The sequence below is a fragment of the Argiope bruennichi genome, chromosome 10, assembly GCF_947563725.1.
Source record: "Argiope bruennichi chromosome 10, qqArgBrue1.1, whole genome shotgun sequence".
NCBI classification, from domain to species: Eukaryota; Metazoa; Arthropoda; class Arachnida; order Araneae; family Araneidae; genus Argiope; species Argiope bruennichi.
In genome coordinates, this window is record NC_079160.1 from 98,645,195 (window position 1) to 98,667,507 (window position 22,313).

The 22,313-nt window shown below is 41.7% G+C and overlaps 77 non-coding genes across 77 annotated transcripts; all 77 read right to left on the minus strand.

Moving 5' to 3' along the window:
• Positions 1 to 155: 155 nt before the first annotated feature.
• Trnai-aau (transfer RNA isoleucine (anticodon AAU)) lies at positions 156 to 229 on the minus strand. The gene has a single exon. It is a non-coding gene; the product is annotated as a tRNA-Ile (tRNA).
• Positions 230 to 440: 211 nt separating this feature from the next.
• Trnai-aau (transfer RNA isoleucine (anticodon AAU)) lies at positions 441 to 514 on the minus strand. The gene has a single exon. It is a non-coding gene; the product is annotated as a tRNA-Ile (tRNA).
• A 494-nt stretch (positions 515 to 1,008) lies between these two features.
• Trnai-aau (transfer RNA isoleucine (anticodon AAU)) lies at positions 1,009 to 1,082 on the minus strand. Its single transcript has one exon. It is a non-coding gene; the product is annotated as a tRNA-Ile (tRNA).
• Positions 1,083 to 1,293: 211 nt separating this feature from the next.
• On the minus strand, positions 1,294 to 1,367 carry Trnai-aau (transfer RNA isoleucine (anticodon AAU)). Its single transcript has one exon. It is a non-coding gene; the product is annotated as a tRNA-Ile (tRNA).
• Positions 1,368 to 1,578: 211 nt separating this feature from the next.
• Trnav-aac (transfer RNA valine (anticodon AAC)) lies at positions 1,579 to 1,652 on the minus strand. The gene has a single exon. It is a non-coding gene; the product is annotated as a tRNA-Val (tRNA).
• Positions 1,653 to 1,863: 211 nt separating this feature from the next.
• Positions 1,864 to 1,937, minus strand: Trnai-aau (transfer RNA isoleucine (anticodon AAU)). The gene has a single exon. It is a non-coding gene; the product is annotated as a tRNA-Ile (tRNA).
• Positions 1,938 to 2,148: 211 nt separating this feature from the next.
• On the minus strand, positions 2,149 to 2,222 carry Trnai-aau (transfer RNA isoleucine (anticodon AAU)). Its single transcript has one exon. It is a non-coding gene; the product is annotated as a tRNA-Ile (tRNA).
• A 211-nt stretch (positions 2,223 to 2,433) lies between these two features.
• Trnai-aau (transfer RNA isoleucine (anticodon AAU)) lies at positions 2,434 to 2,507 on the minus strand. Its single transcript has one exon. It is a non-coding gene; the product is annotated as a tRNA-Ile (tRNA).
• A 211-nt stretch (positions 2,508 to 2,718) lies between these two features.
• Trnai-aau (transfer RNA isoleucine (anticodon AAU)) lies at positions 2,719 to 2,792 on the minus strand. The gene has a single exon. It is a non-coding gene; the product is annotated as a tRNA-Ile (tRNA).
• Positions 2,793 to 3,003: 211 nt separating this feature from the next.
• On the minus strand, positions 3,004 to 3,077 carry Trnai-aau (transfer RNA isoleucine (anticodon AAU)). The gene has a single exon. It is a non-coding gene; the product is annotated as a tRNA-Ile (tRNA).
• Positions 3,078 to 3,288: 211 nt separating this feature from the next.
• On the minus strand, positions 3,289 to 3,362 carry Trnai-aau (transfer RNA isoleucine (anticodon AAU)). The gene has a single exon. It is a non-coding gene; the product is annotated as a tRNA-Ile (tRNA).
• A 211-nt stretch (positions 3,363 to 3,573) lies between these two features.
• On the minus strand, positions 3,574 to 3,647 carry Trnai-aau (transfer RNA isoleucine (anticodon AAU)). The gene has a single exon. It is a non-coding gene; the product is annotated as a tRNA-Ile (tRNA).
• A 211-nt stretch (positions 3,648 to 3,858) lies between these two features.
• On the minus strand, positions 3,859 to 3,932 carry Trnai-aau (transfer RNA isoleucine (anticodon AAU)). Its single transcript has one exon. It is a non-coding gene; the product is annotated as a tRNA-Ile (tRNA).
• A 211-nt stretch (positions 3,933 to 4,143) lies between these two features.
• Positions 4,144 to 4,217, minus strand: Trnai-aau (transfer RNA isoleucine (anticodon AAU)). The gene has a single exon. It is a non-coding gene; the product is annotated as a tRNA-Ile (tRNA).
• Positions 4,218 to 4,428: 211 nt separating this feature from the next.
• Trnai-aau (transfer RNA isoleucine (anticodon AAU)) lies at positions 4,429 to 4,502 on the minus strand. The gene has a single exon. It is a non-coding gene; the product is annotated as a tRNA-Ile (tRNA).
• A 211-nt stretch (positions 4,503 to 4,713) lies between these two features.
• Positions 4,714 to 4,787, minus strand: Trnai-aau (transfer RNA isoleucine (anticodon AAU)). Its single transcript has one exon. It is a non-coding gene; the product is annotated as a tRNA-Ile (tRNA).
• A 211-nt stretch (positions 4,788 to 4,998) lies between these two features.
• Positions 4,999 to 5,072, minus strand: Trnai-aau (transfer RNA isoleucine (anticodon AAU)). Its single transcript has one exon. It is a non-coding gene; the product is annotated as a tRNA-Ile (tRNA).
• A 211-nt stretch (positions 5,073 to 5,283) lies between these two features.
• Positions 5,284 to 5,357, minus strand: Trnai-aau (transfer RNA isoleucine (anticodon AAU)). Its single transcript has one exon. It is a non-coding gene; the product is annotated as a tRNA-Ile (tRNA).
• Positions 5,358 to 5,568: 211 nt separating this feature from the next.
• Trnai-aau (transfer RNA isoleucine (anticodon AAU)) lies at positions 5,569 to 5,642 on the minus strand. Its single transcript has one exon. It is a non-coding gene; the product is annotated as a tRNA-Ile (tRNA).
• A 211-nt stretch (positions 5,643 to 5,853) lies between these two features.
• Trnai-aau (transfer RNA isoleucine (anticodon AAU)) lies at positions 5,854 to 5,927 on the minus strand. Its single transcript has one exon. It is a non-coding gene; the product is annotated as a tRNA-Ile (tRNA).
• Positions 5,928 to 6,138: 211 nt separating this feature from the next.
• Positions 6,139 to 6,212, minus strand: Trnai-aau (transfer RNA isoleucine (anticodon AAU)). The gene has a single exon. It is a non-coding gene; the product is annotated as a tRNA-Ile (tRNA).
• Positions 6,213 to 6,423: 211 nt separating this feature from the next.
• Trnai-aau (transfer RNA isoleucine (anticodon AAU)) lies at positions 6,424 to 6,497 on the minus strand. The gene has a single exon. It is a non-coding gene; the product is annotated as a tRNA-Ile (tRNA).
• A 211-nt stretch (positions 6,498 to 6,708) lies between these two features.
• Trnai-aau (transfer RNA isoleucine (anticodon AAU)) lies at positions 6,709 to 6,782 on the minus strand. Its single transcript has one exon. It is a non-coding gene; the product is annotated as a tRNA-Ile (tRNA).
• A 211-nt stretch (positions 6,783 to 6,993) lies between these two features.
• Trnai-aau (transfer RNA isoleucine (anticodon AAU)) lies at positions 6,994 to 7,067 on the minus strand. The gene has a single exon. It is a non-coding gene; the product is annotated as a tRNA-Ile (tRNA).
• A 211-nt stretch (positions 7,068 to 7,278) lies between these two features.
• Positions 7,279 to 7,352, minus strand: Trnai-aau (transfer RNA isoleucine (anticodon AAU)). Its single transcript has one exon. It is a non-coding gene; the product is annotated as a tRNA-Ile (tRNA).
• A 211-nt stretch (positions 7,353 to 7,563) lies between these two features.
• Trnai-aau (transfer RNA isoleucine (anticodon AAU)) lies at positions 7,564 to 7,637 on the minus strand. The gene has a single exon. It is a non-coding gene; the product is annotated as a tRNA-Ile (tRNA).
• A 211-nt stretch (positions 7,638 to 7,848) lies between these two features.
• Positions 7,849 to 7,922, minus strand: Trnai-aau (transfer RNA isoleucine (anticodon AAU)). The gene has a single exon. It is a non-coding gene; the product is annotated as a tRNA-Ile (tRNA).
• A 212-nt stretch (positions 7,923 to 8,134) lies between these two features.
• Positions 8,135 to 8,208, minus strand: Trnai-aau (transfer RNA isoleucine (anticodon AAU)). The gene has a single exon. It is a non-coding gene; the product is annotated as a tRNA-Ile (tRNA).
• A 212-nt stretch (positions 8,209 to 8,420) lies between these two features.
• Trnai-aau (transfer RNA isoleucine (anticodon AAU)) lies at positions 8,421 to 8,494 on the minus strand. Its single transcript has one exon. It is a non-coding gene; the product is annotated as a tRNA-Ile (tRNA).
• A 210-nt stretch (positions 8,495 to 8,704) lies between these two features.
• Positions 8,705 to 8,778, minus strand: Trnai-aau (transfer RNA isoleucine (anticodon AAU)). The gene has a single exon. It is a non-coding gene; the product is annotated as a tRNA-Ile (tRNA).
• A 211-nt stretch (positions 8,779 to 8,989) lies between these two features.
• On the minus strand, positions 8,990 to 9,063 carry Trnai-aau (transfer RNA isoleucine (anticodon AAU)). The gene has a single exon. It is a non-coding gene; the product is annotated as a tRNA-Ile (tRNA).
• A 212-nt stretch (positions 9,064 to 9,275) lies between these two features.
• Positions 9,276 to 9,349, minus strand: Trnai-aau (transfer RNA isoleucine (anticodon AAU)). The gene has a single exon. It is a non-coding gene; the product is annotated as a tRNA-Ile (tRNA).
• A 210-nt stretch (positions 9,350 to 9,559) lies between these two features.
• Trnai-aau (transfer RNA isoleucine (anticodon AAU)) lies at positions 9,560 to 9,633 on the minus strand. The gene has a single exon. It is a non-coding gene; the product is annotated as a tRNA-Ile (tRNA).
• Positions 9,634 to 9,844: 211 nt separating this feature from the next.
• Positions 9,845 to 9,918, minus strand: Trnai-aau (transfer RNA isoleucine (anticodon AAU)). The gene has a single exon. It is a non-coding gene; the product is annotated as a tRNA-Ile (tRNA).
• Positions 9,919 to 10,129: 211 nt separating this feature from the next.
• Trnai-aau (transfer RNA isoleucine (anticodon AAU)) lies at positions 10,130 to 10,203 on the minus strand. Its single transcript has one exon. It is a non-coding gene; the product is annotated as a tRNA-Ile (tRNA).
• Positions 10,204 to 10,414: 211 nt separating this feature from the next.
• On the minus strand, positions 10,415 to 10,488 carry Trnai-aau (transfer RNA isoleucine (anticodon AAU)). The gene has a single exon. It is a non-coding gene; the product is annotated as a tRNA-Ile (tRNA).
• Positions 10,489 to 10,699: 211 nt separating this feature from the next.
• Trnai-aau (transfer RNA isoleucine (anticodon AAU)) lies at positions 10,700 to 10,773 on the minus strand. Its single transcript has one exon. It is a non-coding gene; the product is annotated as a tRNA-Ile (tRNA).
• A 211-nt stretch (positions 10,774 to 10,984) lies between these two features.
• Positions 10,985 to 11,058, minus strand: Trnai-aau (transfer RNA isoleucine (anticodon AAU)). Its single transcript has one exon. It is a non-coding gene; the product is annotated as a tRNA-Ile (tRNA).
• Positions 11,059 to 11,267: 209 nt separating this feature from the next.
• On the minus strand, positions 11,268 to 11,341 carry Trnai-aau (transfer RNA isoleucine (anticodon AAU)). The gene has a single exon. It is a non-coding gene; the product is annotated as a tRNA-Ile (tRNA).
• Positions 11,342 to 11,552: 211 nt separating this feature from the next.
• Positions 11,553 to 11,626, minus strand: Trnal-aag (transfer RNA leucine (anticodon AAG)). Its single transcript has one exon. It is a non-coding gene; the product is annotated as a tRNA-Leu (tRNA).
• Positions 11,627 to 11,837: 211 nt separating this feature from the next.
• Trnai-aau (transfer RNA isoleucine (anticodon AAU)) lies at positions 11,838 to 11,911 on the minus strand. The gene has a single exon. It is a non-coding gene; the product is annotated as a tRNA-Ile (tRNA).
• Positions 11,912 to 12,122: 211 nt separating this feature from the next.
• Trnai-aau (transfer RNA isoleucine (anticodon AAU)) lies at positions 12,123 to 12,196 on the minus strand. The gene has a single exon. It is a non-coding gene; the product is annotated as a tRNA-Ile (tRNA).
• Positions 12,197 to 12,407: 211 nt separating this feature from the next.
• Trnai-aau (transfer RNA isoleucine (anticodon AAU)) lies at positions 12,408 to 12,481 on the minus strand. Its single transcript has one exon. It is a non-coding gene; the product is annotated as a tRNA-Ile (tRNA).
• A 211-nt stretch (positions 12,482 to 12,692) lies between these two features.
• Trnai-aau (transfer RNA isoleucine (anticodon AAU)) lies at positions 12,693 to 12,766 on the minus strand. Its single transcript has one exon. It is a non-coding gene; the product is annotated as a tRNA-Ile (tRNA).
• A 209-nt stretch (positions 12,767 to 12,975) lies between these two features.
• Trnai-aau (transfer RNA isoleucine (anticodon AAU)) lies at positions 12,976 to 13,049 on the minus strand. Its single transcript has one exon. It is a non-coding gene; the product is annotated as a tRNA-Ile (tRNA).
• A 211-nt stretch (positions 13,050 to 13,260) lies between these two features.
• On the minus strand, positions 13,261 to 13,334 carry Trnal-aag (transfer RNA leucine (anticodon AAG)). The gene has a single exon. It is a non-coding gene; the product is annotated as a tRNA-Leu (tRNA).
• A 211-nt stretch (positions 13,335 to 13,545) lies between these two features.
• Positions 13,546 to 13,619, minus strand: Trnai-aau (transfer RNA isoleucine (anticodon AAU)). Its single transcript has one exon. It is a non-coding gene; the product is annotated as a tRNA-Ile (tRNA).
• A 211-nt stretch (positions 13,620 to 13,830) lies between these two features.
• On the minus strand, positions 13,831 to 13,904 carry Trnai-aau (transfer RNA isoleucine (anticodon AAU)). The gene has a single exon. It is a non-coding gene; the product is annotated as a tRNA-Ile (tRNA).
• Positions 13,905 to 14,115: 211 nt separating this feature from the next.
• On the minus strand, positions 14,116 to 14,189 carry Trnai-aau (transfer RNA isoleucine (anticodon AAU)). The gene has a single exon. It is a non-coding gene; the product is annotated as a tRNA-Ile (tRNA).
• Positions 14,190 to 14,400: 211 nt separating this feature from the next.
• Positions 14,401 to 14,474, minus strand: Trnai-aau (transfer RNA isoleucine (anticodon AAU)). The gene has a single exon. It is a non-coding gene; the product is annotated as a tRNA-Ile (tRNA).
• Positions 14,475 to 14,685: 211 nt separating this feature from the next.
• On the minus strand, positions 14,686 to 14,759 carry Trnai-aau (transfer RNA isoleucine (anticodon AAU)). Its single transcript has one exon. It is a non-coding gene; the product is annotated as a tRNA-Ile (tRNA).
• Positions 14,760 to 14,970: 211 nt separating this feature from the next.
• Trnai-aau (transfer RNA isoleucine (anticodon AAU)) lies at positions 14,971 to 15,044 on the minus strand. The gene has a single exon. It is a non-coding gene; the product is annotated as a tRNA-Ile (tRNA).
• A 211-nt stretch (positions 15,045 to 15,255) lies between these two features.
• On the minus strand, positions 15,256 to 15,329 carry Trnai-aau (transfer RNA isoleucine (anticodon AAU)). The gene has a single exon. It is a non-coding gene; the product is annotated as a tRNA-Ile (tRNA).
• Positions 15,330 to 15,540: 211 nt separating this feature from the next.
• Trnai-aau (transfer RNA isoleucine (anticodon AAU)) lies at positions 15,541 to 15,614 on the minus strand. Its single transcript has one exon. It is a non-coding gene; the product is annotated as a tRNA-Ile (tRNA).
• Positions 15,615 to 15,825: 211 nt separating this feature from the next.
• On the minus strand, positions 15,826 to 15,899 carry Trnai-aau (transfer RNA isoleucine (anticodon AAU)). The gene has a single exon. It is a non-coding gene; the product is annotated as a tRNA-Ile (tRNA).
• Positions 15,900 to 16,110: 211 nt separating this feature from the next.
• Trnai-aau (transfer RNA isoleucine (anticodon AAU)) lies at positions 16,111 to 16,184 on the minus strand. The gene has a single exon. It is a non-coding gene; the product is annotated as a tRNA-Ile (tRNA).
• Positions 16,185 to 16,395: 211 nt separating this feature from the next.
• Trnai-aau (transfer RNA isoleucine (anticodon AAU)) lies at positions 16,396 to 16,469 on the minus strand. The gene has a single exon. It is a non-coding gene; the product is annotated as a tRNA-Ile (tRNA).
• A 211-nt stretch (positions 16,470 to 16,680) lies between these two features.
• On the minus strand, positions 16,681 to 16,754 carry Trnai-aau (transfer RNA isoleucine (anticodon AAU)). The gene has a single exon. It is a non-coding gene; the product is annotated as a tRNA-Ile (tRNA).
• A 211-nt stretch (positions 16,755 to 16,965) lies between these two features.
• Positions 16,966 to 17,039, minus strand: Trnai-aau (transfer RNA isoleucine (anticodon AAU)). Its single transcript has one exon. It is a non-coding gene; the product is annotated as a tRNA-Ile (tRNA).
• Positions 17,040 to 17,250: 211 nt separating this feature from the next.
• Positions 17,251 to 17,324, minus strand: Trnai-aau (transfer RNA isoleucine (anticodon AAU)). Its single transcript has one exon. It is a non-coding gene; the product is annotated as a tRNA-Ile (tRNA).
• A 211-nt stretch (positions 17,325 to 17,535) lies between these two features.
• Trnai-aau (transfer RNA isoleucine (anticodon AAU)) lies at positions 17,536 to 17,609 on the minus strand. Its single transcript has one exon. It is a non-coding gene; the product is annotated as a tRNA-Ile (tRNA).
• Positions 17,610 to 17,820: 211 nt separating this feature from the next.
• Positions 17,821 to 17,894, minus strand: Trnai-aau (transfer RNA isoleucine (anticodon AAU)). Its single transcript has one exon. It is a non-coding gene; the product is annotated as a tRNA-Ile (tRNA).
• Positions 17,895 to 18,105: 211 nt separating this feature from the next.
• Positions 18,106 to 18,179, minus strand: Trnai-aau (transfer RNA isoleucine (anticodon AAU)). Its single transcript has one exon. It is a non-coding gene; the product is annotated as a tRNA-Ile (tRNA).
• Positions 18,180 to 18,390: 211 nt separating this feature from the next.
• Trnai-aau (transfer RNA isoleucine (anticodon AAU)) lies at positions 18,391 to 18,464 on the minus strand. Its single transcript has one exon. It is a non-coding gene; the product is annotated as a tRNA-Ile (tRNA).
• A 211-nt stretch (positions 18,465 to 18,675) lies between these two features.
• Positions 18,676 to 18,749, minus strand: Trnai-aau (transfer RNA isoleucine (anticodon AAU)). Its single transcript has one exon. It is a non-coding gene; the product is annotated as a tRNA-Ile (tRNA).
• A 211-nt stretch (positions 18,750 to 18,960) lies between these two features.
• Positions 18,961 to 19,034, minus strand: Trnai-aau (transfer RNA isoleucine (anticodon AAU)). Its single transcript has one exon. It is a non-coding gene; the product is annotated as a tRNA-Ile (tRNA).
• Positions 19,035 to 19,245: 211 nt separating this feature from the next.
• Positions 19,246 to 19,319, minus strand: Trnai-aau (transfer RNA isoleucine (anticodon AAU)). Its single transcript has one exon. It is a non-coding gene; the product is annotated as a tRNA-Ile (tRNA).
• A 211-nt stretch (positions 19,320 to 19,530) lies between these two features.
• Trnai-aau (transfer RNA isoleucine (anticodon AAU)) lies at positions 19,531 to 19,604 on the minus strand. Its single transcript has one exon. It is a non-coding gene; the product is annotated as a tRNA-Ile (tRNA).
• A 211-nt stretch (positions 19,605 to 19,815) lies between these two features.
• Positions 19,816 to 19,889, minus strand: Trnai-aau (transfer RNA isoleucine (anticodon AAU)). The gene has a single exon. It is a non-coding gene; the product is annotated as a tRNA-Ile (tRNA).
• Positions 19,890 to 20,100: 211 nt separating this feature from the next.
• Trnai-aau (transfer RNA isoleucine (anticodon AAU)) lies at positions 20,101 to 20,174 on the minus strand. The gene has a single exon. It is a non-coding gene; the product is annotated as a tRNA-Ile (tRNA).
• Positions 20,175 to 20,385: 211 nt separating this feature from the next.
• Positions 20,386 to 20,459, minus strand: Trnai-aau (transfer RNA isoleucine (anticodon AAU)). Its single transcript has one exon. It is a non-coding gene; the product is annotated as a tRNA-Ile (tRNA).
• Positions 20,460 to 20,670: 211 nt separating this feature from the next.
• Positions 20,671 to 20,744, minus strand: Trnai-aau (transfer RNA isoleucine (anticodon AAU)). Its single transcript has one exon. It is a non-coding gene; the product is annotated as a tRNA-Ile (tRNA).
• Positions 20,745 to 20,955: 211 nt separating this feature from the next.
• Positions 20,956 to 21,029, minus strand: Trnai-aau (transfer RNA isoleucine (anticodon AAU)). Its single transcript has one exon. It is a non-coding gene; the product is annotated as a tRNA-Ile (tRNA).
• A 211-nt stretch (positions 21,030 to 21,240) lies between these two features.
• Positions 21,241 to 21,314, minus strand: Trnai-aau (transfer RNA isoleucine (anticodon AAU)). The gene has a single exon. It is a non-coding gene; the product is annotated as a tRNA-Ile (tRNA).
• A 211-nt stretch (positions 21,315 to 21,525) lies between these two features.
• Trnai-aau (transfer RNA isoleucine (anticodon AAU)) lies at positions 21,526 to 21,599 on the minus strand. Its single transcript has one exon. It is a non-coding gene; the product is annotated as a tRNA-Ile (tRNA).
• A 211-nt stretch (positions 21,600 to 21,810) lies between these two features.
• Positions 21,811 to 21,884, minus strand: Trnai-aau (transfer RNA isoleucine (anticodon AAU)). The gene has a single exon. It is a non-coding gene; the product is annotated as a tRNA-Ile (tRNA).
• A 211-nt stretch (positions 21,885 to 22,095) lies between these two features.
• On the minus strand, positions 22,096 to 22,169 carry Trnai-aau (transfer RNA isoleucine (anticodon AAU)). Its single transcript has one exon. It is a non-coding gene; the product is annotated as a tRNA-Ile (tRNA).
• Positions 22,170 to 22,313: the final 144 nt, after the last annotated feature.

Below are 22,313 nucleotides of genomic sequence, written 5' to 3' on the forward strand. Positions count from 1 at the left end.
ATGCAAAAACTCCTTTCGTCATTGTATCCCGAAGAATCGAATTTAAGATCTTTGCCAAATTAGCACGTTTTTCTGCTAAATACTATAAACCCGAATGTGAAACTACATTAGGAAATGTTTCAACTAGTGAGATAGCATAAAAGGTGAATCGCTCCTGGCCCATGGGGGGATCGAACCCACGACCTTCGCGTTATTAGCACGACGCTCTAACCAACTGAGCTAATGGGCCTCGGTACTCCCTCTGGGAAAGGCTTAGGAATTTTTCATTAAAAATGTTGTAAAGCGATGCAAAAATTCCTTTCGTCATTGTATCCCGAAGAATAGAATTTAAGATCTTTGCCAAATTAGCACGTTTTTCTGCTAAATACTATAAACCCGAATGTGAAACTACATTAGGAAATGTTTCAACTAGTGAGATAGCATAAAAGGTGAATCGCTCCTGGCCCATGGGGGGATCGAACCCACGACCTTCGCGTTATTAGCACGACGCTCTAACCAACTGAGCTTATGGGCCTCGGTACTACCTCTGGGAAAGGCTTAGGAATTTTTCATTAAAAATGTTGTAAAGCGATGCAAAAACTCCTTTCGTCATTGTATCCCGAAGAATCGAATTTAAGATCTTTGCCAAATTAGCACGTTTTTCTGCTAAATACTATAAACCCGAATGTGAAACTACATTAGGAAATGTTTCAACTAGTGAGATAGCATAAAAGGTGAATCGCTCCTGGCCCATGGGGGGATCGAACCCACGACCTTCGCGTTATTAGCACGACCTCTAACGAACTGAGCTAATGGGCCTCGGTACTCCCTCTGGGAAAGGCTTAGGAATTTTTCATTAAAAATGTTGTAAAGCGATGCAAAACTCCTTTCGTCATTGTATCCCGAAGAATCGAATTTAAGATCTTTGCCAAATTAGCACGTTTTTCTGCTAAATACTATAAACCCGAATGTGAAACTACATTAGGAAATGTTTCAACTAGCGAGATGGCATAAAAGGTGAATCGCTCCTGGCCCATGGGGGGATCGAACCCACGACCTTCGCGTTATTAGCACGACGCTCTAACCAACTGAGCTAATGGGCCTCGGTACTCCGTCTGGGAAAGGCTTAGGAATTTTTCATTAAAAATGTTGTAAAGCGATGCAAAAACTCCTTTCGTCATTGTATCCCGAAGAATCGAATTTAAGATCTTTGCCAAATTAGCACGTTTTTCTGCTAAATACTATAAACCCGAATGTGAAACTACATTAGGAAATGTTTCAACTAGTGAGATAGCATAAAATGTGAATCGCTCCTGGCCCATGGGGTGATCGAACCCACGACCTTCGCGTTATTAGCACGACGCTCTAACCAACTGAGCTAATGGGCCTCGGTACTCCCTCTGGGAAAGGCTTAGGAATTTTTCATTAAAAATGTTGTAAAGCGATGCAAAAACTCCTTTCGTCATTGTATCCCGAAGAATCGAATTTAAGATCTTTGCCAAATTAGCACGTTTTTCTGCTAAATACTATAAACCCGAATGTGAAACTACATTAGGAAATGTTTCAACTAGTGAGATAGCATAAAAGGTGAATCGCTCCTGGCCCATGGGGGGATCGACCCCACGACCTTCGCGTTGTTAGCACGACGCTCTAACCAACTGAGCTAATGGGCCTCGGTACTCCCTGTGGGAAAGGCTTAGGAATTTTTCATTAAAAATGTTGTAAAGCGATGCAAAAACTCCTTTCCTCATTGTATCCCGAAGAATCGAATTTAAGATCTTTGCCAAATTAGCACGTTTTTCTGCTAAATACTATAAACCCGAATGTGAAACTACATTAGGAAATGTTTCAACTAGTGAGATAGCATAAAAGGTGAATCGCTCCTGGCCCATGGGGGGATCGAACCCACGAACTTCGCGTTATTAGCACGACGCTCTAACCAACTGAGCAAATGGGCCTCGGTACTCCCTCTGGGAAAGGCTTAGGAATTTTTCATTAAAAATGTTGTAAAGCGATGCAAAAACTCCTTTCGTCATTGTATCCCGAAGAATCGAATTTAAGATCTTTGCCAAATTAGCACGTTTTTCTGCTAAATACTATAAACCCGAATGTGAAACTACATTAGGAAATGTTTCAACTAGTGAGATAGCATAAAAGGTGAATCGCTCCTGGCCCATGGGGGGATCGAACCCACGACCTTCGCGTTATTAGCACGACGCTCTAACCAACTGAGCAACTGGGCCTCGGTACTCCCTCTGGGAAAGGCTTAGGAATTTTTCATTAAAAATGTTGTAAAGCGATGCAAAAACTCCTTTCGTCATTGTATCCCGAAGAATCGAATTTAAGATCTTTGCCAAATTAGCACGTTTTTCTGCTAAATACTATAAACCCGAATGTGAAACTACATTAGGAAATGTTTCAACTAGTGAGATAGCATAAAAGGTGAATCGCTCCTGGCTCATGGGGGGATCAAACCCACGACCTTCGCGTTATTAGCACGACGCTCTAACCAACTGAGCTAATGGGCCTCGGCACTCCCTCTGGGAAAGGCTTAGGAATTTTTCATTAAAAATGTTGTAAAGCGATGCAAAAACTCCTTTCGTCATTGTATCCCGAAGAATCGAATTTAAGATCTTTGCCAAATTAGCACGTTTTTCTGCTAAATACTATAAACCCGAATGTGAAACTACATTAGGAAATGTTTCAACTAGTGAGATAGCATAAAAAGTGAATCGCTCCTGGCCCATGGGGGGATCGAACCAACGACCTTCGCGTTATTAGCACGACGCTCTAACCAACTGAGCTAATGGGCCTCGGTACTCCCTCTGGGAAAGGCTTAGGAATTTTTCATTAAAAATGTTGTAAAGCGATGCAAAAACTCCTTTCGTCATTGTATCCCGAAGAATCGAATTTAAGATCTTTGCCAAATGAGCACGTTTTTCTGCAAAATACTATAAACCCGAACGTGAAACTACATTAGGAAATGTTTCAACTAGTGAGATAGCATAAAAGGTGAATCGCTCCTGGCCCATGGGGGGATCGAACCCACGACCTTCGCGTTATTAGCACGACGCTCTAACCAACTGAGCTAATGGGCCTCGGTACTCCCTCTGGGAAAGGCTTAGGAATTTTTCATTAAAAATGTTGTAAAGCGATGCAAAAACTCCTTTCGTCATTGTATCCCGAAGAATCGAATTTAAGATCTTTGCCAAATTAGCCCGTTTTTCTGCTAAATACTATAAACCCAAATGTGAAACTACATTAGGAAATGTTTCAACTAGTGAGATAGCATAAAAGGTGAATCGCTCCTGGCCCATGGGGTGATCGAACCCACGATCTTCGCGTTATTAGCACGACGCTCTAACCAACTGAGCTAATGGGCCTCGGTACTCCCTCTGGGAAAGGCTTAGGAATTTTTCATTAAAAATTTGGTAAAGCGATGCAAAAACTCCTTTCGTCATTGTATCCCGAAGAATCGAATTTAAGATCTTTGCCAAATTAGCACGTTTTTCTGCTAAATACTATAAACCCGAATGTGAAACTACATTAGGAAATGTTTCAACTAGTGAGATAGCATAAAAGGTGAATCGCTCCTGGCCCATGGGGGGATCGAACCCACGAACTTCGCGTTATTAGCACGACGCTCTAACCAACTGAGCTAATGGGCCTCGGTACTCCCTCTGGGAAAGGCTTAGGAATTTTTCATTAAAAATGTTGTAAAGCGATGCAAAAACTCCTTTCGTCATTGTATCCCGAAGAATCGAATTTAAGATCTTTGCCAAATTAGCACGTTTTTCTGCTAAATACTATAAACCCGAATGTGAAACTACATTAGGAAATGTTTCAACTAGTGAGATAGCATAAAAGGTGAATCGCTCCTGGCCCATGGGGGGATGGAACCCACGACCTTCGAGTTATTAGCACGACGCTCTAACCAACTGAGCTAATGTGCCTCGGTACTCCCTCTGGGAAAGGCTTAGGAATTTTTCATTAAAAATGTTGTAAAGCGATGCAAAAACTCCTTTCGTCATTGTATCCCGAAGAATCGAATTTAAGATCTTTGCCAAATTAGCACGTTTTTCTGCTAAATACTATAAACCCGAACGTGAAACTACATTAGGAAATGTTTCAACTAGTGAGATAGCATAAAAGGTGAATCGCTCCTGGCCCATGGGGGGATCGAACCCACGACCTTCGCGTTATTAGCACGACGCTCTAACCAACTGAGCTAATGGGCCTCGGTACTCCCTCTGGGAAAGGCTTAGGAATTTTTCATTAAAAATGTTGTAAAGCGATGCAAAAACTCCTTTCGTCATTGTATCCCGAAGAATCGAATTTAAGATCTTTGCCAAATTAGCACGTTTTTCTGCTAAATACTATAAACCCGAATGTGAAACTACATTAGGAAATGTTTCAACTAGTGAGATAGCATAAAAGGTGAATCGCTCCTGGCCCATGGGGGGATCGAACCCACGACCTTCGCGTTATTAGCACGACGCTCTAACCAACTGAGCTAATGGGCCTCGGTACTCCCTCTGGGAAAGGCTTAGGAACTTTTCATTAAAAATGTTGTAAAGCGATGCAAAAACTCCTTTCGTCATTGTATCCCGAAGAATCGAATTTAAGATCTTTGCCAAATTAGCACGTTTTTCTGCTAAATACTATAAACCCGAACGTGAAACTACATTAGGAAATGTTTCAACTAGTGAGATAGCATAAAAGGTGAATCGCTCCTGGCCCATGGGGGGATCGAACCCACGACCTTCGCGTTATTAGCACGACGCTCTAACCAACTGAGCTAATGGGCTTCGGGACTCCCTCTGGGAAAGGCTTAGGAATTTTTCATTAAAAATGTTGTAAAGCGATGCAAAAACTCCTTTCGTCATTGTATCCCGAAGAATCGAATTTAAGATCTTTGCCAAATTAGCACGTTTTTCTGCTAAATACTATAAACCCGAATGTGAAACTACATTAGGAAATGTTTCAACTAGTGAGATAGCATAAAAGGTGAATCGCTCCTGGCCCATGGGGGGATCGAACCCACGAACTTCGCGTTATTAGCACGACGCTCTAACCAACTGAGCTAATGGGCCTCGGTACTCCCTCTGGGAAAGGCTTAGGAATTTTTCATTAAAAATGTTGTAAAGCGATGCAAAAACTCCTTTCGTCATTGTATCCCGAAGAATCGAATTTAAGATCTTTGCCAAATTAGCACGTTTTTCTGCTAAATACTATAAACCCGAATGTGAAACTACATTAGGAAATGTTTCAACTAGTGAGATAGCATAAAAGGTGAATCGCTCCTGGCCCATGGGGGGATCGAACCCACGACCTTCGCGTTATTAGCACGACGCTCTAACCAACTGAGCTAATGGGCCTCGGTACTCCCTCTGGGAAAGGCTTAGGAATTTTTCATTAAAAATGTTGTAAAGCGATGCAAAAACTCCTTTCGTCATTGTATCCCGAAGAATCGAATTTAAGATCTTTGCCAAATTAGCACGTTTTTCTGCTAAATACTATAAACCCGAACGTGAAACTACATTAGGAAATGTTTCAACTAGTGAGATAGCATAAAAGGTGAATCGCTCCTGGCCCATGGGGGGATCGAACCCACGACCTTCGCGTTATTAGCACGACGCTCTAACCAACTGAGCTAATGGGCCTCGGTACTCCCTCTGGGAAAGGCTTAGGAATTTTTCATTAAAAATGTTGTAAAGCGATGCAAAAACTCCTTTCGTCATTGTATCCCGAAGAATCGAATTTAAGATATTTGCCAAATTAGCACGTTTTTCTGCTAAATACTATAAACCCGAATGTGAAACTACATTAGGAAATGTTTCAACTAGTGAGATAGCATAAAACGTGAATCGCTCCTGGCCCATGGGGGGATAGAACCCACGACCTTCGCGTTATTAGCACGACGCTCTAACCAACTGAGCTAATGTGCCTCGGTACTCACTCTGGGAAAAGCTTAGGAATTTTTCATTAAAAATGTTGTAAAGCGATGCAAAAACTCCTTTCGTCATTGTATCCCGAAGAATCGAATTTAAGATCTTTGCCAAATTAGCACGTTTTTCTGCTAAATACTATAAACCCGAACGTGAAACTACATTAGGAAATGTTTCAACTAGTGAGATAGCATAAAAGGTGAATCGCTCCTGGCACATGGGGGGATCGAACCCACGACCTTCGCGTTATTAGCACGACGCTCTAACCAACTGAGCTAATGGGCCTCGGTACTCCCTCTGGGAAAGGCTTAGGAATTTTTCATTAAAAATGTTGTAAAGCGATGCAAAAACTCCTTTCGTCATTGTATCCCGAAGAATCGAATTTAAGATCTTTGCCAAATTAGCACGTTTTTCTGTTAAATACTATAAACCCGAATGTGAAACTACATTAGGAAATGTTTCAACTAGTGAGATAGCATAAAAGGTGAATCGCTCCTGGCCCATGGGGGGATCGAACCCACGAACTTCGCGTTATTAGCACGACGCTCTAACCAACTGAGCAAATGGGCCTCGGTACTCCCTCTGGGAAAGGCTTAGGAATTTTTCATTAAAAATGTTGTAAAGCGATGCAAAAACTCCTTTCGTCATTGTATCCCGAAGAATCGAATTTAAGATCTTTGCCAAATTAGCACGTTTTTCTGCTAAATACTATAAACCCGAATGTGAAACTACATTAGGAAATGTTTCAATTAGTGAGATAGCATAAGAGGTGAATCGCTCCTGGCCCATGGGGGGATCGAACCCACGACCTTCGCGTTATTAGCACGACGCTCTAACCAACTAAGCTAATGGGCCTCGGTACTCCCTCTGGGAAAGGCTTAGGAATTTTTCATTAAAAATGTTGTAAAGCGATGCAAAAACTCCTTTCGTCATTGTATCCCGAAGAATCGAATTTAAGATCTTTGCCAAATTAGCACGTTTTTCTGCTAAATACTATAAACCCGAATGTGAAACTACATTAGGAAATGTTTCAACTAGTGAGATAGCATAAAAGGTGAATCGCTCCTGGCCCATGGGGGGATCGACCCCACGACCTTCGCGTTATTAGCACGACGCTCTAACCAACTGAGCTAATGGGCCTCGGTACTCCCTCTGGGAAAGGCTTAGGAATTTTTCATTAAAAATGTTGTAAAGCGATGCAAAAACTCCTTTCGTCATTGTATCCCGAAGAATCGAATTTAAGATCTTTGCCAAATTAGCACGTTTTTCTGCTAAATACTATAAACCCGAATGTGAAACTACATTAGGAAATGTTTCAACTAGTGAGATAGCATAAAAGGTGAATCGCTCCTGGCCCATGGGGGGATCGAACCCACGACCTTCGCGTTATTAGCACGACGCTCTAACCAACTGAGCTAATGGGCCTCGGTACTCCCTCTGGGAAAGGCTTAGGAATTTTTCATTAAAAATGTTGTAAAGCGATGCAAAAACTCCTTTCGTCATTGTATCCCGAAGAATCGAATTTAAGATCTTTGCCAAATTAGCACGTTTTTCTGCTAAATACTATAAACCCGAATGTGAAACTACATTAGGAAATGTTTCAACTAGTGAGATAGCATAAAAGGTGAATCGCTCCTGGCCCATGGGGGGACCGAACCCACGAACTTCGCGTTATTAGCACGACGCTCTAACCAACTGAGCAAATGGGCCTCGGTACTCCCTCTGGGAAAGGCTTAGGAATTTTTCATTAAAAATGTTGTAAAGCGATGCAAAAACTCCTTTCGTCATTGTATCCCGAAGAATCGAATTTAAGATCTTTGCCAAATTAGCACGTTTTTCTGCTAAATACTATAAACCCGAACGTGAAACTACATTAGGAAATGTTTCAACTAGTGAGATAGCATAAAAGGTGAATCGCTCCTGGCCCATGGGGGGATCGAACCCACGACTTTCGCGTTATTAGCACGACGCTCTAACCAACTGAGCTAATGGGCCTCGGTATTCCCTCTGGGAAAGGCTTAGGAATTTTTCATTAAAAATGTTGTAAAGCTATGCAAAAACTGATTTCGTCATTGTATCCCGAAGAATCGAATTTAAAACCTTTGCCAAATTAGCACGTTTTTCTGCTAAATACTATAAACCCGAATGTGAAACTACATTAGGAAATGTTTCAACTAGTGAGATAGCATAAAAAGGTGAATCGCTCCTGGCCCATGGGGGGATCGAACCCACGAACTTCGCGTTATTAGCACGACGCTCTAACCAACTGAGCAAATGGGCCTCGGTACTCCCTCTGGGAAAGGCTTAGGAATTTTTCATTAAAAATGTTGTAAAGCTATGCAAAAACTCCTTTCGTCATTGTATCCCGAAGAATCGAATTTAAGATCTTTGCCAAATTAGCACGTTTTTCTGCTAAATACTATAAACCCGAATGTGAAACTACATTAGGAAATGTTTCAACTAGTGAGATAGCATAAAAAGGTGAATCGCTCCTGGCCCATGGGGGGATCGAACCCACGAACTTCGCGTTATTAGCACGACGCTCTAAAAAACTGAGCAAATGGGCCTCGGTACTCCCTCTGGGAAAGCTTAGGAATTTTTCATTAAAAATGTTGTAAAGCGATGCAAAAACTCCTTTCGTCATTGTATCCCGAAGAATCGAATTTAAGATCTTTGCCAAATTAGCACGTTTTTCTGCTAAATACTATAAACCCGAACGTGAAACTACATTAGGAAATGTTTCAACTAGTGAGATAGCATAAAAGGTGAATCGCTCCTGGCCCATGGGGGGATTGAACCCACGACCTTCGCGTTATTAGCACGACGCTCTAACCAACTGAGCTAATGGGCCTCGGTACTCCCTCTGGGAAAGGCTTAGGAATTTTTCATTAAAAATGTTGTAAAGCGATGCAAAAACTCCTTTCGTCATTGTATCCCGAAGAATAGAATTTAAGATCTTTGCCAAATTAGCACGTTTTTCTGCTAAATACTATAAACCCGAACGTGAAACTACATTAGGAAATGTTTCAACTAGTGAGATAGCATAAAAGGTGAATCGCTCCTGGCCCAAGGGGGGATCGAACCCACGACCTTCGCGTTATTAGCACGACGCTCTAACCAACTGAGCTAATGGGCCTCGGTACTCCCTCTGGGAAAGGCTTAGGAATTTTTCATTAAAAATGTTGTAAAGCGATGCAAAAACTCCTTTCGTCATTGTATCCCGAAGAATCGAATTTAAGATCTTTGCCAAATTAGCACGTTTTTCTGCTAAATACTATAAACCCGAATGTGAAACTACATTAGGAAATGTTTCAACTATTGAGATAGCATAAAAAGGTGAATCGCTCCTGGCCCATGGGGGGATCGAACCCACGAACTTCGCGTTATTAGCACGACGCTCAAACCAACTGAGCAAATGGGCCTCGGTACTCCCTCTGGGAAAGCTTAGGAATTTTTCATTAAAAATGTTGTAAAGCGATGCAAAAACTCCTTTCGTCATTGTATCCCGAAGAATCGAATTTAAGATCTTTGCCAAATTAGCACGTTTTTCTGCTAAATACTATAAACCCGAACGTGAAACTACATTAGGAAATGTTTCAACTAGTGAGATAGCATAAAAGGTCAATCGCTCCTGGCCCATGGGGGGATCGAACCCACGAACTTCGCGTTATTAGCACGACGCTCTAACCAACTGAGCAAATGGGCCTCGGTACTCCCTCTGGGAAAGGCTTAGGAATTTTTCATTAAAAATGTTGTAAAGCGATGCAAAAACTCCTTTCGTCATTGTATCCCGAAGAATCGAATTTAAGATCTTTGCCAAATTAGCACGTTTTTCTGCTAAATACTATAAACCCGAATGTGAAACTACATTAGGAAATGTTTCAACTAGTGAGATAGCATAAAAGGTGAATCGCTCCTGGCCCATGGGGGGATCGAACCCACGAACTTCGCGTTATTAGCACGACGCTCTAACCAACTGAGCTAATGGGCCTCGGTACTCCCTCTGGGAAAGGCTTAGGAATTTTTCATTAAAAATGTTGTAAAGCGATGCAAAAACTCCTTTCGTCATTGTATCCCGAAGAATCGAATTTAAGATCTTTGCCAAATTAGCACGTTTTTCTGCTAAATACTATAAACCCGAATGTGAAACTACATTAGGAAATGTTTCAACTAGTGAGATAGCATAAAAGGTGAATCGCTCCTGGCCCATGGGGGGATCGAACCCACGAACTTCGCGTTATTAGCACGATGCTCTAACCAACTGAGCAAATGGGCCTCGGTACTCCCTCTGGGAAAGGCTTAGGAATTTTTCATTAAAAATGTTGTAAAGCGATGCAAAAACTCCTTTCGTCATTGTATCCCGAAGAATCGAATTTAAGATCTTTGCCAAATTAGCACGTTTTTCTGCTAAATACTATAAACCCGAACGTGAAACTACATTAGGAAATGTTTCAACTAGTGAGATAGCATAAAAGGTGAATCGCTCCTGGCCCATGGGGGGATCGAACCCACGACCTTCGCGTTATTAGCATGACGCTCTAACCAACTGAGCTAATGGGCCTCGGTACTCCCTCTGGGAAAGGCTTAGGAATTTTTCATTAAAAATGTTGTAAAGCGATGCAAAAACTCCTTTCGTCATTGTATCCCGAAGAATCGAATTTAAGATCTTTGCCAAATTAGCACGTTTTTCTGCTAAATACTATAAACCCGAATGTGAAACTACATTAGGAAATGTTTCAACTAGTGAGATAGCATAAAAGGTGAATCGCTCCTGGCCCATGGGGGGATCGAACCCACGAACTTCGCGTTATTAGCACGACGCTCTAATCAACTGAGCAAATGGGCCTCGGTACTCCCTCTGGGAAAGGCTTAGGAATTTTTCATTAAAAATGTTGTAAAGCGATGCAAAAACTCCTTTCATCATTGTATCCCGAAGAATCGAATTTAAGATCTTTGCCAAATTAGCACGTTTTTCTGCTAAATACTATAAACCCGAATGTGAAACTACATTAGGAAATGTTTCAACTAGTGAGATAGCATAAAAGGTGAATCGCTCCTGGCCCATGGGGGGATCGAACCCACGAACTTCGCGTTATTAGCACGACGCTCTAACCAACTGAGCAAATGAGCCTCAACTCCCTCTGGGAAAGGCTTAGGAATTTTTCATTAAAAATGTTGTAAAGCGATGCAAAAACTCCTTTCGTCATTGTATCCCGAAGAATCGAATTTAAGATCTTTGCCAAATTAGCACGTTTTTCTGCTAAATACTATAAACCCGAATGTGAAACTACATTAGGAAATGTTTCAACTAGTGAGATAGCATAAAAGGTGAATCGCTCCTGGCCCATGGAGGGATCGAACCCACGAACTTCGCGTTATTAGCACGACGCTCTAATCAACTGAGCAAATGGGCCTCGGTACTCCCTCTGGGAAAGGCTTAGGAATTTTTCATTAAAAATGTTGTAAAGCGATGCAAAAACTCCTTTCGTCATTGTATCCCGAAGAATCGAATTTAAGATCTTTGCCAAATTAGCACGTTTTTCTGCTAAATACTATAAACCCGAATGTGAAACTACATTAGGAAATGTTTCAACTAGTGAGATAGCATAAAAGGTGAATCGCTCCTGGCCCATGGGGGGATCGAACCCACGAACTTCGCGTTCTTAGCACGACGCTCTAACCAACTGAGCAAATGGGCCTCGGTACTCCCTCTGGGAAAGGCTTAGGAATTTTTCATTAAAAATGTTGTAAAGCGATGCAAAAACTCCTTTCGTCATTGTATCCCGAAGAATCGAATTTAAGATCTTTGCCAAATTAGCACGTTTTTCTGCTAAATACTATAAACCCGAATGTGAAACTACATTAGGAAATGTTTCAACTAGTGAGATAGCATAAAAGGTGAATCGCTCCTGGCCCATGGGGGGATCGAACCCACGAACTTCGCGTTATTAGCACGACGCTCTAATCAACTGAGCAAATGGGCCTCGGTACTCCCTCTGGGAAAGGCTTAGGAATTTTTCATTAAAAATGTTGTAAAGCGATGCAAAAACTCCTTTCGTCATTGTATCCCGAAGAATCGAATTTAAGATCTTTGCCAAATTAGCACGTTTTTCTGCTAAATACTATAAACCCGAATGTGAAACTACATTAGGAAATGTTTCAACTAGTGAGATAGCATAAAAGGTGAATCGCTCCTGGCCCATGGGGGGATCGAACCCACGAACTTCGCGTTATTAGCACGACGCTCTAACCAACTGAGCAAATGGGCTTCGGTACTCCCTCTGGGAAAGGCTTAGGAATTTTTCATTAAAAATGTTGTAAAGCGATGCAAAAACTCCTTTCGTCATTGTATCCCGAAGAATCGAATTTAAGATCTTTGCCAAATTAGCACGTTTTTCTGCTAAATACTATAAACCCGAATGTGAAACTACATTAGGAAATGTTTCAACTAGTGAGATAGCATAAAAGGTGAATCGCTCCTGGCCCATGGGGGGATCGAACCCACGAACTTCGCGTTATTAGCACGACGCTCTAATCAACTGAGCAAATGGGCCTCGGTACTCCCTCTGGGAAAGGCTTAGGAATTTTTCATTAAAAATGTTGTAAAGCGATGCAAAAACTCCTTTCATCATTGTATCCCGAAGAATCGAATTTAAGATCTTTGCCAAATTAGCACGTTTTTCTGCTAAATACTATAAACCCGAATGTGAAACTACATTAGGAAATGTTTCAACTAGTGAGATAGCATAAAAGGTGAATCGCTCCTGGCCCATGGGGGGATCGAACCCACGAACTTCGCGTTATTAGCACGACGCTCTAACCAACTGAGCAAATGAGCCTCAACTCCCTCTGGGAAAGGCTTAGGAATTTTTCATTAAAAATGTTGTAAAGCGATGCAAAAACTCCTTTCGTCATTGTATCCCGAAGAATCGAATTTAAGATCTTTGCCAAATTAGCACGTTTTTCTGCTAAATACTATAAACCCGAATGTGAAACTACATTAGGAAATGTTTCAACTAGTGAGATAGCATAAAAGGTGAATCGCTCCTGGCCCATGGAGGGATCGAACCCACGAACTTCGCGTTATTAGCACGACGCTCTAATCAACTGAGCAAATGGGCCTCGGTACTCCCTCTGGGAAAGGCTTAGGAATTTTTCATTAAAAATGTTGTAAAGCGATGCAAAAACTCCTTTCGTCATTGTATCCCGAAGAATCGAATTTAAGATCTTTGCCAAATTAGCACGTTTTTCTGCTAAATACTATAAACCCGAATGTGAAACTACATTAGGAAATGTTTCAACTAGTGAGATAGCATAAAAGGTGAATCGCTCCTGGCCCATGGGGGGATCGAACCCACGAACTTCGCGTTCTTAGCACGACGCTCTAACCAACTGAGCAAATGGGCCTCGGTACTCCCTCTGGGAAAGGCTTAGGAATTTTTCATTAAAAATGTTGTAAAGCGATGCAAAAACTCCTTTCGTCATTGTATCCCGAAGAATCGAATTTAAGATCTTTGCCAAATTAGCACGTTTTTCTGCTAAATACTATAAACCCGAATGTGAAACTACATTAGGAAATGTTTCAACTAGTGAGATAGCATAAAAGGTGAATCGCTCCTGGCCCATGGGGGGATCGAACCCACGAACTTCGCGTTATTAGCACGACGCTCTAATCAACTGAGCAAATGGGCCTCGGTACTCCCTCTGGGAAAGGCTTAGGAATTTTTCATTAAAAATGTTGTAAAGCGATGCAAAAACTCCTTTCGTCATTGTATCCCGAAGAATCGAATTTAAGATCTTTGCCAAATTAGCACGTTTTTCTGCTAAATACTATAAACCCGAATGTGAAACTACATTAGGAAATGTTTCAACTAGTGAGATAGCATAAAAGGTGAATCGCTCCTGGCCCATGGGGGGATCGAACCCACGAACTTCGCGTTATTAGCACGACGCTCTAACCAACTGAGCAAATGGGCTTCGGTACTCCCTCTGGGAAAGGCTTAGGAATTTTTCATTAAAAATGTTGTAAAGCGATGCAAAAACTCCTTTCGTCATTGTATCCCGAAGAATCGAATTTAAGATCTTTGCCAAATTAGCACGTTTTTCTGCTAAATACTATAAACCCGAACGTGAAACTACATTAGGAAATGTTTCAACTAGTGAGATAGCATAAAAGGTGAATCGCTCCTGGCCCATGGGGGGATCGAACCCACGAACTTCGCGTTATTAGCACGACGCTCTAACCAACTGAGCAAATGGGCCTCGGTACTCCCTCTGGGAAAGGCTTAGGAATTTTTCATTAAAAATGTTGTAAAGCGATGCAAAAACTCCTTTCGTCATTGTATCCCGAAGAATCAAATTTAAGATCTTTGCCAAATTAGCACGTTTTTCTGCTAAATACTATAAACCCGAACGTGAAACTACATTAGGAAATGTTTCAACTAGTGAGATAGCATAAAAGGTGAATCGCTCCTGGCCCATGGGGGGATCGAACCCACGACCTTCGCGTTATTAGCACGACGCTCTAACCAACTGAGCTAATGGGCCTCGGTACTCCCTCTGGGAAAGGCTTAGGAATTTTTCATTAAAAATGTTGTAAAGCGATGCAAAAACTCCTTTCGTCATTGTATCCCGAAGAATAGAATTTAAGATCTTTGCCAAATTAGCACGTTTTTCTGCTAACTACTATAAACCCGAATGTGAAACTACATTAGGAAATGTTTCAACTAGTGAGATAGCATAAAAGGTGAATCGCTCCTGGCCCATGGGGGGATCGAACCCACGAACTTCGCGTTATTAGCACGACGCTCTAATCAACTGAGCAAATGGGCCTCGGTACTTTCTCTGGGAAAGGCTTAGGAATTTTTCATTAAAAATGTTGTAAAGCGATGCAAAAACTCCTTTCGTCATTGTATCCCGAAGAATCGAATTTAAGATCTTTGCCAAATTAGCACGTTTTTCTGCTAAATACTATAAACCCGAACGTGAAACTACATTAGGAAATGTTTCAACTAGTGAGATAGCATAAAAGGTGAATCGCTCCTGGCCCATGGGGGGATCGAACCCACGAACTTCGCGTTATTATCACGACGCTCTAACCAACTGAGCAAATGGGCCTCGGTACTCCCTCTGGGAAAGGCTTAGGAATTTTTCATTAAAAATGTTGTAAAGCGATGCAAAAACTCCTTTCGTCATTGTATCCCGAAGAATCGAATTTAAGATCTTTGCCAAATTAGCACGTTTTTCTGCTAAATACTATAAACCCGAACGTGAAACTACATTAGGAAATGTTTCAACTAGTGAGATAGCATAAAAGGTGAATCGCTCCTGGCCCATGGGGGGATCGAACCCACGACCTTCGCGTTATTAGCACGACGCTCTAACCAACTGAGCTAATGGGCCTCGGTACTCCCTCTGGGAAAGGCTTAGGAATTTTTCATTAAAAATGTTGTAAAACGATGCAAAAACTCCTTTCGTCATTGTATCCCGAAGAATCGAATTTAAGATCTTTGCCAAATTAGCACGTTTTTCTGCTAAATACTATAAACCCGAACGTGAAACTACATTAGGAAATGTTTCAACTAGTGAGATAGCATAAAAGGTGAATCGCTCCTGGCCCATGGGGGGATCGAACCCACGAACTTCGCGTTATTATCACGACGCTCTAACCAACTGAGCAAATGGGCCTCGGTACTCCCTCTGGGAAAGGCTTAGGAATTTTTCATTAAAAATGTTGTAAAGCGATGCAAAAACTCCTTTCGTCATTGTATCCCGAAGAATCGAATTTAAGATCTTTGCCAAATTAGCACGTTTTTCTGCTAAATACTATAAACCCGAACGTGAAACTACATTAGGAAATGTTTCAACTAGTGAGATAGCATAAAAGGTGAATCGCTCCTGGCCCATGGGGGGATCGAACCCACGACCTTCGCGTTATTAGCACGACGCTCTAACCAACTGAGCTAATGGGCCTCGGTACTCCCTCTGGGAAAGGCTTAGGAATTTTTCATTAAAAATGTTGTAAAACGATGCAAAAACTCCTTTCGTCATTGTATCCCGAAGAATCGAATTTAAGATCTTTGCCAAATTAGCACGTTTTTCTGCTAAATACTATAAACCCGAACGTGAAACTACATTAGGAAATGTTTCAACTAGTGAGATAGCATAAAAGGTGAATCGCTCCTGGCCCATGGGGGGATCGAACCCACGACCTTCGCGTTATTAGCACGACGCTCTAACCAACTGAGCTAATGAGCCTCGGTACTCCCTCTGGGAAACGCTTAGGAATTTTTCATTAAAAATGTTGTAAAGCGATGCAAAAACTCCTTTCGTCATTGTATCCCGAAGAATCGAATTTAAGATCTTTGCCAAATTAGCACGTTTTTCTGCTAAATACTATAAACCCGAACGTGAAACTACATTAGGAAATGTTTCAACTAGTGAGATAGCATAAAAGGTGAATCGCTCCTGGCCCATGGGGGGATCGAACCCACGAACTTCGCGTTATTAGCACGACGCTCTAATCAACTGAGCAAATGGGCCTCGGTACTCCCTCTGGGAAAGGCTTAGGAATTTTTCATTAAAAATGTTGTAAAGCGATGCAAAAACTCCTTTCGTCATTGTATCCCGAAGAATCGAATTTAAGATCTTTGCCAAATTAGCACGTTTTTCTGCTAAATACTATAAACCCGAATGTGAAACTACATTAGGAAATGTTTCAACTAGTGAGATAGCATAAAAGGTGAATCGCTCCTGGCCCATGGGGGGATCGAACCCACGAACTTCGCGTTATTAGCACGACGCTCTAACCAACTGAGCAAATGGGCCTCGGTACTCCCTCTGGGAAAGGCTTAGGAATTTTTCATTAAAAATGTTGTAAAGCGATGCAAAAACTCCTTTCGTCATTGTATCCCGAAGAATCGAATTTAAGATCTTTGCCAAATTAGCACGTTTTTCTGCTAAATACTATAAACCCGAATGTGAAACTACATTAGGAAATGTTTCAACTAGTGAGATAGCATAAAAGGTGAATCGCTCCTGGCCCATGGGGGGATCGAACCCACGAACTTCGCGTTATTAGCACGACGCTCTAACCAACTGAGCAAATGGGCCTCGGTACTCCCTCTGGGAAAGGCTTAGGAATTTTTCATTAAAAATGTTGTAAAGCGATGCAAAAACTCCTTTCGTCATTGTATCAAGAAGAATCGAATTTAAGATCTTTGCCAAATTAGCACGTTTTTCTGCTAAATACTATAAACCCGAACGTGAAACTACATTAGGAAATGTTTCAACTAGTGAGATAGCATAAAAGGTGAATCGCTCCTGGCCCATGGGGGGATCGAACCCACGAACTTCGCGTTATTAGCACGACGCTCTAACCAACTGAGCAAATGGGCCTCGGTACTCCCTCTGGGAAAGGCTTAGGAATTTTTCATTAAAAATGTTGTAAAGCGATGCAAAAACTCCTTTCGTCATTGTATCCCGAAGAATCGAATTTAAGATCTTTGCCAAATTAGCACGTTTTTCTGCTAAATACTATAAACCCGAATGTGAAACTACATTAGGAAATGTTTCAACTAGTGAGATAGCATAAAAGGTGAATCGCTCCTGGCCCATGGGGGGATCGAACCCACGAACTTCGCGTTATTAGCACGACGCTCTAATCAACTGAGCAAATGGGCCTCGGTACTCCCTCTGGGAAAGGCTTAGGAATTTTTCATTAAAAATGTTGTAAAGCGATGCAAAAACTCATTTCGTCATTGTATCCCGAAGAATCGAATTTAAGATCTTTGCCAAATTAGCACGTTTTTCTGCTAAATACTATAAACCCGAATGTGAAACTACATTAGGAAATGTTTCAACTAGTGAGATAGCATAAAAGGTGAATCGCTCCTGGCCCATGGGGGGATCGAACCCACGAACTTCGCGTTATTAGCACGACGCTCTAACCAACTGAGCAAATGGGCTTCGGTACTCCCTCTGGGAAAGGCTTAGGAATTTTTCATTAAAAATGTTGTAAAGCGATGCAAAAACTCCTTTCGTCATTGTATCCCAAAGAATCGAATTTAAGATCTTTGCCAAATTAGCACGTTTTTCTGCTAAATACTATAAACCCGAACGTGAAACTACATTAGGAAATGTTTCAACTAGTGAGATAGCATAAAAGGTGAATCGCTCCTGGCCCATGGGGGGATGGAACCCACGAACTTCGCGTTATTAGCACGACGCTCTAACCAACTGAGCAAATGGGCCTCGGTACTCCCTCTGGGAAAGGCTTAGGAATTTTTCATTAAAAATGTTGTAAAGCGATGCAAAAACTCCTTTCGTCATTGTATCCCGAAGAATCGAATTTAAGATCTTTGCCAAATTAGCACGTTTTTCTGCTAAATACTATAAACCCGAACGTGAAACTACATTAGGAAATGTTTCAACTAGTGAGATAGCATAAAAGGTGAATCGCTCCTGGCCCATGGGGGGATCGAACCCACGACCTTCGCGTTATTAGCACGACGCTCTAACCAACTGAGCTAATGGGCCTCGGTACTCCCTCTGGGAAAGGCTTAGGAATTTTTCATTAAAAATGTTATAAAGCGATGCAAAAACTCCTTTCGTCATTGTATCCCGAAGAATAGAATTTAAGATCTTTGCCAAATTAGCACGTTTTTCTGCTAAATACTATAAACCCGAATGTGAAACTACATTAGGAAATGTTTCAACTAGTGAGATAGCATAAAAGGTGAATCGCTCCTGGCCCATGGGGGGATCGAACCCACGAACTTCGCGTTATTAGCACGACGCTCTAATCAACTGAGCAAATGGGCCTCGGTACTCCCTCTGGGAAAGGCTTAGGAATTTTTCATTAAAAATGTTGTAAAGCGATGCAAAAACTCCTTTCGTCATTGTATCCCGAAGAATCGAATTTAAGATCTTTGCCAAATTAGCACGTTTTTCTGCTAAATACTATAAACCCGAACGTGAAACTACATTAGGAAATGTTTCAACTAGTGAGATAGCATAAAAGGTGAATCGCTCCTGGCCCATGGGGGGATCGAACCCACGAACTTCGCGTTATTAGCACGACGCTCTAACCAACTGAGCAAATGGGCCTCGGTACTCCCTCTGGGAAAGGCTTAGGAATTTTTCATTAAAAATGTTGTAAAGCGATGCAAAAACTCCTTTCGTCATTGTATCCCGAAGAATCGAATTTAAGATCTTTGCCAAATTAGCACGTTTTTCTGCTAAATACTATAAACCCGAACGTGAAACTACATTAGGAAATGTTTCAACTAGTGAGATAGCATAAAAGGTGAATCGCTCCTGGCCCATGGGGGGATCGAACCCACGACCTTCGCGTTATTAGCACGACGCTCTAACCAACTGAGCTAATGGGCCTCGGTACTCCCTCTGGGAAAGGCTTAGGAATTTTTCATTAAAAATGTTGTAAAACGATGCAAAAACTCCTTTCGTCATTGTATCCCGAAGAATCGAATTTAAGATCTTTGCCAAATTAGCACGTTTTTCTGCTAAATACTATAAACCCGAACGTGAAACTACATTAGGAAATGTTTCAACTAGTGAGATAGCATAATAGGAGAATCGCTCCTGGCCCATTGGGGGATCGAACCCACGAACTTCGCGTTATTAGCACGACGCTCTAACCAACTGAGCAAATGGGCCTCGGTACTCCCTCTGGGAAAGGCTTAGGAATTTTTCATTAAAAATGTTTTAAAGCGATGCAAAAACTCCTTTCGTCATTGTATCCCGAAGAATCGAATTTAAGATCTTTGCCAAATTAGCACGTTTTTCTGCTAAATACTATAAACCCGAACGTGAAACTACATTAGGAAATGTTTCAACTAGTGAGATAGCATAAAAGGTGAATCGCTCCTGGCCCATGGGGGGATCGAACCCACGACCTTCGCGTTATTAGCACGACGCTCTAACCAACTGAGCTAATGAGCCTCGGTACTCCCTCTGGGAAACGCTTAGGAATTTTTCATTAAAAATGTTGTAAAGCGATGCAAAAACTCCTTTCGTCATTGTATCCCGAAGAATCGAATTTAAGATCTTTGCCAAATTAGCACGTTTTTCTGCTAAATACTATAAACCCGAACGTGAAACTACATTAGGAAATGTTTCAACTAGTGAGATAGCATAAAAGGTGAATCGCTCCTGGCCCATGGGGGGATCGAACCCACGAACTTCGCGTTATTAGCACGACGCTATAATCAACTGAGCAAATGGGCCTCGGTACTCCCTCTGGGAAAGGCTTAGGAATTTTTCATTAAAAATGTTGTAAAGCGATGCAAAAACTCCTTTCGTCATTGTATCCCGAAGAATCGAATTTAAGATCTTTGCCAAATTAGCACGTTTTTCTGCTAAATACTATAAACCCGAATGTGAAACTACATTAGGAAATGTTTCAACTAGTGAGATAGCATAAAAGGTGAATCGCTCCTGGCCCATGGGGGGATCGAACCCACGAACTTCGCGTTATTAGCACGACGCTCTAACCAACTGAGCAAATGGGCCTCGGTACTCCCTCTGGGAAAGGCTTAGGAATTTTTCATTAAAAATGTTGTAAAGCGATGCAAATACTCCTTTCGTCATTGTATCAAGAAGAATCGAATTTAAGATCTTTGCCTAATTAGCACGTTTTTCTGCTAAATACTATAAACCCGAACGTGAAACTACATTAGGAAATGTTTCAACTAGTGAGATAGCATAAAAGGTGAATCGCTCCTGGCCCATGGGGGGATCGAACCCACGAACTTCGCGTTATTAGCACGACGCTCTAACCAACTGAGCAAATGGGCCTCGGTACTCCCTCTGGGAAAGGCTTAGGAATTTTTCATTAAAAATGTTGTAAAGCGATGCAAAAACTCCTTTCGTCATTGTATCCCGAAGAATCGAATTTAAGATCTTTGCCAAATTAGCACGTTTTTCTGCTAAATACTATAAACCCGAACGTGAAACTACATTAGGAAATGTTTCAACTAGTGAGATAGCATAAAAGGTGAATCGCTCCTGGCCCATGGGGGGATCGAACCCACGACCTTCGCGTTATTAGCACGACGCTCTAACCAACTGAGCTAATGAGCCTCGGTACTCCCTCTGGGAAACGCTTAGGAATTTTTCATTAAAAATGTTGTAAAGCGATGCAAAAACTCCTTTCGTCATTGTATCCCGAAGAATCGAATTTAAGATCTTTGCCAAATTAGCACGTTTTTCTGCTAAATACTATAAACCCGAACGTGAAACTACATTAGGAAATGTTTCAACTAGTGAGATAGCATAAAAGGTGAATCGCTCCTGGCCCATGGGGGGATCGAACCCACGAACTTCGCGTTATTAGCACGACGCTATAATCAACTGAGCAAATGGGCCTCGGTACTCCCTCTGGGAAAGGCTTAGGAATTTTTCATTAAAAATGTTGTAAAGCGATGCAAAAACTCCTTTCGTCATTGTATCCCGAAGAATCGAATTTAAGATCTTTGCCAAATTAGCACGTTTTTCTGCTAAATACTATAAACCCGAATGTGAAACTACATTAGGAAATGTTTCAACTAGTGAGATAGCATAAAAGGTGAATCGCTCCTGGCCCATGGGGGGATCGAACCCACGAACTTCGCGTTATTAGCACGACGCTCTAACCAACTGAGCAAATGGGCCTCGGTACTCCCTCTGGGAAAGGCTTAGGAATTTTTCATTAAAAATGTTGTAAAGCGATGCAAAAACTCCTTTCGTCATTGTATCCCGAAGAATCGAATTTAAGATCTTTGCCAAATTAGCACGTTTTTCTGCTAAATACTATAAACCCGAATGTGAAACTACATTAGGAAATGTTTCAACTAGTGAGATAGCATAAAAGGTGAATCGCTCCTGGCCCATGGGGGGATCGAACCCACGAACTTCGCGTTATTAGCACGACGCTCTAACCAACTGAGCAAATGGGCCTCGGTACTCCCTCTGGGAAAGGCTTAGGAATTTTTCATTAAAAATGTTGTAAAGCGATGCAAATACTCCTTTCGTCATTGTATCAAGAAGAATCGAATTTAAGATCTTTGCCTAATTAGCACGTTTTTCTGCTAAATACTATAAACCCGAACGTGAAACTACATTAGGAAATGTTTCAACTAGTGAGATAGCATAAAAGGTGAATCGCTCCTGGCCCATGGGGGGATCGAACCCACGAACTTCGCGTTATTAGCACGACGCTCTAACCAACTGAGCAAATGGGCCTCGGTACTCCCTCTGGGAAAGGCTTAGGAATTTTTCATTAAAAATGTTGTAAAGCGATGCAAAAACTCCTTTCGTCATTGTATCCCGAAGAATCGAATTTAAGATCTTTGCCAAATTAGCACGTTTTTCTGCTAAATACTATAA